Below are 5,590 nucleotides of genomic sequence, written 5' to 3'. Positions count from 1 at the left end.
TGTGACAAGCAGCATACCAGCTCCTCTCCCTTCCTCCCTTCTCTTCTCTTTTTTTTTCTTTTCTCCTTCTCTTCTCTTTTCCCTCTCTCCCTCTCTGTCAAACTATTGAGTGCCAACTACACACTTAATGTTTCCTTTGGTTACTAAGCATTGAACAATGAACGAAAGTGTAGTAGGAAAGAACACAAAAAACCCTGTGCCTTTCATTATCCTAAAAATAGAATTAAATCAAAGACACACCTACTGCAATTAACAATGATAAAATCAGTCACTACAAAAGAAAAAATACTGAAAAAAATCTGTTCATTCAGTTTTTCTGGCATAGCTTAATTAATAAACAATTGCAAAGCAGCAGAAGATGGTGCTCACCAGTTTTTTACCTGTACCTACTCAGCTATCTCAGGACCAGCCTGAGGCAGAAGAAAAGGCCAGATCCCAGAGTTCATGACAGACCTCACTGGTCTCCTCCCAAAGAGAACCTCCCCCAAAAGACGTACCAGAAAGGCTTGATACTTTGCATATTAGGTATAAATGATAAAGGTCCTTTTCCAAAGATCCTTGTGGCCCAGTATCCACTGGATATGGGACAAAAGAAAAAAAATGTCAATTGCATTGGTCATTCAGGTGGATGCTAAAAAAAAATAAATAAATATGACACAATTGCTCAAAAAGGACAGTCTAAAGGCAGGGTCATTTATAGCAAGAACACTGACCTGGTTCCCAAGGAAGTTATAAATGCATATGGCACCAACCTATAGGGACCTGAAGAAGAAGCTGTTACAAAGATAACAGAAAAGACAAGGGTAAGCTTAGAAAAATCTGTATCACAGGTTTCTGTGACCATGTCAGTTCAAACAGCTGATAAACTGGCTCCTGCTCAATTTATCCAATACACACCATCTCAGCAAGGTGTGGCTTTCAACTCTGGAGCAAAACAGAGGGCTATTAGGATGGTGGAAATGCAGAAAGATCCTATAGAGCCTCCAAAATTCAAGATTAATAAGAAAATTCCGCCAGGATTAGTAAGAAAATTCCCCAGGGAAAACCTTCTCCTTCTGCACCTGTAATGCATTCTCCCAGCCAAAAGATGACTGTGGAGGAACAACAAAAGCTGAAGTTTCCTTCTTGTATGTCAACCTGGAAAAATGTGAAGGGTTACATAATTCCATCAGACATATGTCTGGCAGCTGACAGAAGAGGCCTGTAGACAGTTCATATCGAAAATTTTGCCAAACCAGCTGAAGTACCCTATATGCTGATTGGAAGGCTCATGAAGCTGTAGGAATGTATACTCAAACAGAGAGAAAGATGGCTAAAAAAGAAAAAGAGAAACATAGAGAAACAATCCAGAAAGCCAGCGAGAGAAGAGCTTGGATCAAAACCCATGTGGAAGAAGAGGATGGGGAAGCACGTGAAATGAATGACATCTGTTATGACCAAATCAATATGACCAAAGACTGTTAAATCAATTCAAGGGCATGGACAGTGGTTTTGCAGGTGGAAAAGATGAAACTTACAATGTTTATGATGAAGCCTAGAGACGTGGTAAAGATATTGCCCAGTCATAATCTGGAAAAGGACATGTCTGGCGATGATCTAGAAGCCAGAATAAAGACCAACAGATTTGTTACCAATAAGGAATTTCCTGGTTTAGAACATAGGTAAAGAGGTTGAAAAGAACCAGTGCAGTTTGAGGAAGATCCTTCTGGTTTGGACAAGTTTTTGGAAGAAGCCAAACTGCAGAGTGGCTCTAAAAGACCCTCAGATAGAAGCCACCCCAAGAACATGACCATGAAGGAAAGAAGAGGAGGAAGGAGTAGTAAACCTCTCTTCAAAGTGAACGGACTAACCTATAATCCTAATGATGAAAAGTTATATAGGGGAGCACTTTGTAAATGGGCCAGGATAAAAACCAAATCTGGGTCCCAGCTCTAGTTTTTATTATGGGAGAAGAGGGGTGGAAAATCCTACTTGGAACTATTTAGGTTTTTTTATAAGATTTTATTTATTTATTTTTAGAGAGGGGAAGAGAAAGAAGGGAGAGAAACATCAATGTGTGGTTGCCTCTAGCGTGTCCCCTAGTGGGGACCTGGCCCGCAAGGACATGTGCCCTGACTGGGAATTTAAACGGCTATCCTTCAGTTCACAGGCCAGCATTCAATCAACTGAGACACACCAGCCAGGGCAATATTTAGTTTTTCTAAGGAATCAGTGGTGTTTGTGCTTCTCCCACATTTTGGCATTTATAGAACATACTGCCCACACATGAAATTAAGACCACTTCCTTTTGTTTGACTTTAGTACTTGGAGGTTAATATTTTGAGTAAAAATGACTGCTTCTGATTCAAGTTACCCCACCCACAGTGAGTAGAAGGAAGTTCACATATTGGAACTGTCCTGCCAAATGATGTTTGCACCTATTGTGCTCTTGTTTTTAACTGGGAGTGGGGAAAATAAGCACTTGCTTGGTGCACCTATTTGTTTCAAATAAAAACATTTAGACAAAAATAAATAAATAAGCAATTGCAGTCATTCTATTAAAATTAACTTGGCTTAAGATCTGGAAACAGCCCAAGTGCCCATCAGTAGATAAGTGGATTAAAAAAAAAACAACTGTGGTACATTTACACACTGAAATACTATACAGAAATAAAAAAAAAAAGAAGGAGGAGGAGAAGAAGAGGAAGAAGAGGGGGAGGAGGATAAGGAGAAGAAGGAGGAGGAGGAGGGAATCTTACCTTTTGTGACAGCATAGATAGACCTGGAGATTATTATGCTAAGTGAAATAATCCAGTCAGAGAAAGGCAAATTTTTACCATGTGATCTCACTCATATGTGGAATCTAATGAACAAAATAAACTGCCAAACAAAATAGAAACAGAGGCATGAACACGTGGAACAAACTGACAGCTGCCAGAGTCGATGGGAAAGGAGGGGACTGGATGAAAGAAGGCGAAGGTGTAACTGAACAAAACGAAGGTCCGGCTGCCTACTACAACAAAAGCCAAACTCGTGAGGCAGTTGGGGCAAAATGAGAGAGATTTTATTCAGGTGCCAGGCAACCTGGGAGAATGGTGGACTCCCCTCTCAAAGACTGACTCCATCTTCCTGCTCAAACCCGAGGTTCTTAAAGGGATAGGGAAGGGAGCGTTTGGTTTCCCTATACAATTATCTTTCTAGCTTTTGGGGTGCGAGTGCACTTGGGCCCTATTCATTCATCTTTCTAGGTTTTGGTCCACTCTAGGTTTTGTACGTAAGAACATCCCTCTGCCACCACCTTGGCCAATGGGGGAGACTCCCTGGCACCAGAACTAATGTGGTGACAGAGGAATTAACCAAAGAACATATATTCATATTCCATAGACACAGACAACAATGTGGTGGTGGCCAGAGGGAAGGGGGCAGGAACTGGGTGAAGGTAGGCAAAGAGGGGGAAAATGGGAACATCTGTAATAGTGTCAACTATAAAAATAAAGCTAAAATAAATAAATAAATAAACTTGGCTTTCTCCCAAAATATTAGTATTTATTTACTTATTAGACTTATTTCTTGAGGATTAAAACTGAGACAACATTTACTAATATGAAGGGCGGTTGTGGGTAATAAATAAGACTAAATACTGAAACACACATCTAGCTCAATCTTCTAAGGAAATGGGAAAAAATAAGTTTACATATTATTGAACATAGACAAGTTTAACTTCTTTTTGGAAAAGAATCTTCTTTTATATTAAGAAATAGGTGGCAGTTTCACTTGTATCAGGCTCTCCAAAAAAAATTAAGTACAAACATTCACTCAACATTGAAACTGTCATATGACTATAGGTAGCCTACCATACAGAAATGTCTGTTTTATGTATATAAGTTCTCTACATTAACATGTGAGATACTTTTACTAACTTAGCAGTATTTATTAGAAAGTGTAACATAATTCACAGTATTTCTTGAAAAAAGTCTCGAGTGAATCTGTAAAGTTGGTTTGTTTTTGACCAGCAGATGGCACTAACCTCCCAAAAATCTTTGTGCCAAGCAAAGAAAACAACATTCAAAAGTTAGTTACCGTATGATTTCACTCACATGTGCAATATAATGAACAAACTAAACTAACAGGAAAAGTTGAGATAGACTTGTAAATTGAGAACAGGCTGATAGCTAGGGGATGGAAGAATCAAGCAAAAAAAAAAAAGAAAAAAGAAAGAGAGAGGACTCATGGACCAGGACAACAGTGTGGTGATTGCAGCAGGGTGGGAGAGTGGAAGAGGTTATAGGGGGGGATAAATAGTAGCAGAAAAAATACAATTAAAAATAAATAAACAATGAACTGTAACATTAAAAAAGTTAACTTAGAGCTGAAAGTTAGTCAATTGCTTACCGACTTTTGTGCTTTTATGAACACTCAAGGAATCACCAGAAATTATTTCCTCCAGGTCAAGACTCCTTTATATGATCCTTTCAGGCTCTTGTTTTGCTATTCATATTTTAATCTAGCCTATAGAAACATATAAGCTCAGTGAGAAATTTGTTCATTAAGTGTTAGGCCATGAGTAAAGAAAAAATAGCAAATAAAATTACTCTCAGCTCTGAAATTTTAGTTATTTTAAATCCAAAGTAACATGGTAGGAACTGATTCAAACCAGTTTTTTCAAGATCATTAAGATTTGTAGTAGGAAGCAGAAATATTTTAGATGTATTAATGAGACACAGAAATTCCATTAATGAGGACGGCATATCTGCTTTTTCTCAAAGGGATTTAACCTTTATATGTATTTTATAAAGGCTTTTGTCATTTTTTCAGTGTTCCATTGTGTATTTTAAAATCCGTACTACATGTAGCTGGATGATACTATGAGGTTTTGAGTCTTCATTGTTGATCTCATTGAAACACTTCAAGTTTCAACATTATATCCTTTATTTTTAAAAATAAGAAATAGAATATATTGAAAATATAGATATTTGGCATTTTAAATGAATTAAATTAGAAATTATTGATGAAGAAAATTAAAGATTTTATTTTTAAAAAATTAAAGTTTGTATCAGACTCAGTACATTAAGTTATTGTTGTTATTGTCTACAACCTCCAAAATCTCAGTGGTTTAAGAAACAGGGGTTTATTTGTTACTCACACTATAAATCTACTGTACAACATTTGGGGCTCTCTTCACATCATACTCACTACAGGACCCAAGCCAGGCATCAATTACCAACTGAAATGTTTGTTTCTAATTCACAAGGAAAGAGAGGTAGTAAACCTACACTTGCTCAAAAGTTTCCACCTGGAAGTACCACTTCACTTGTACAAATATCTTATTACCCAAATCCAGTCACATGGGTACACCTAATACCAGGAGACCTGAAATGCAGAAAGCTTTGGAAATACATGGTAAAAAGTCATTATAATTCATAAATATTAAATCACTCTTCCCATATATAATGTAGATTCAGGACTGTTTTAGTATAAAACATTTTATACAAATTTTTATGCCCTTACCAAATCTTAAAGATTTGGTAAACACAAAAATCTTTTATTAAAGATTTTTAAATGCAAAAGTTATTTCTTTTACAGGCATTAAAACTTGTTGGAGAGAAAAGAT

General features: G+C 37.0%; 1 pseudogene; it reads left to right on the top strand.

Annotated features, from left to right (window-relative positions):
• Positions 1-358: 358 nt before the first annotated feature.
• LOC129074474 (SNW domain-containing protein 1-like) lies at positions 359-1,820 on the top strand (annotated as a pseudogene).
• The last annotated feature ends 3,770 nt before the right edge of the window (positions 1,821-5,590 follow it).

This window comes from Pteronotus mesoamericanus, unplaced genomic scaffold, assembly GCF_021234165.1.
Source record: "Pteronotus mesoamericanus isolate MK-2021 breed Mesoamerican mustached bat unplaced genomic scaffold, CSHL_Meso_final contig_50, whole genome shotgun sequence".
NCBI lineage: Eukaryota > Metazoa > Chordata > Mammalia > Chiroptera > Mormoopidae > Pteronotus > Pteronotus mesoamericanus.
This window is presented reverse-complemented; position numbering and strand designations above follow the sequence as displayed.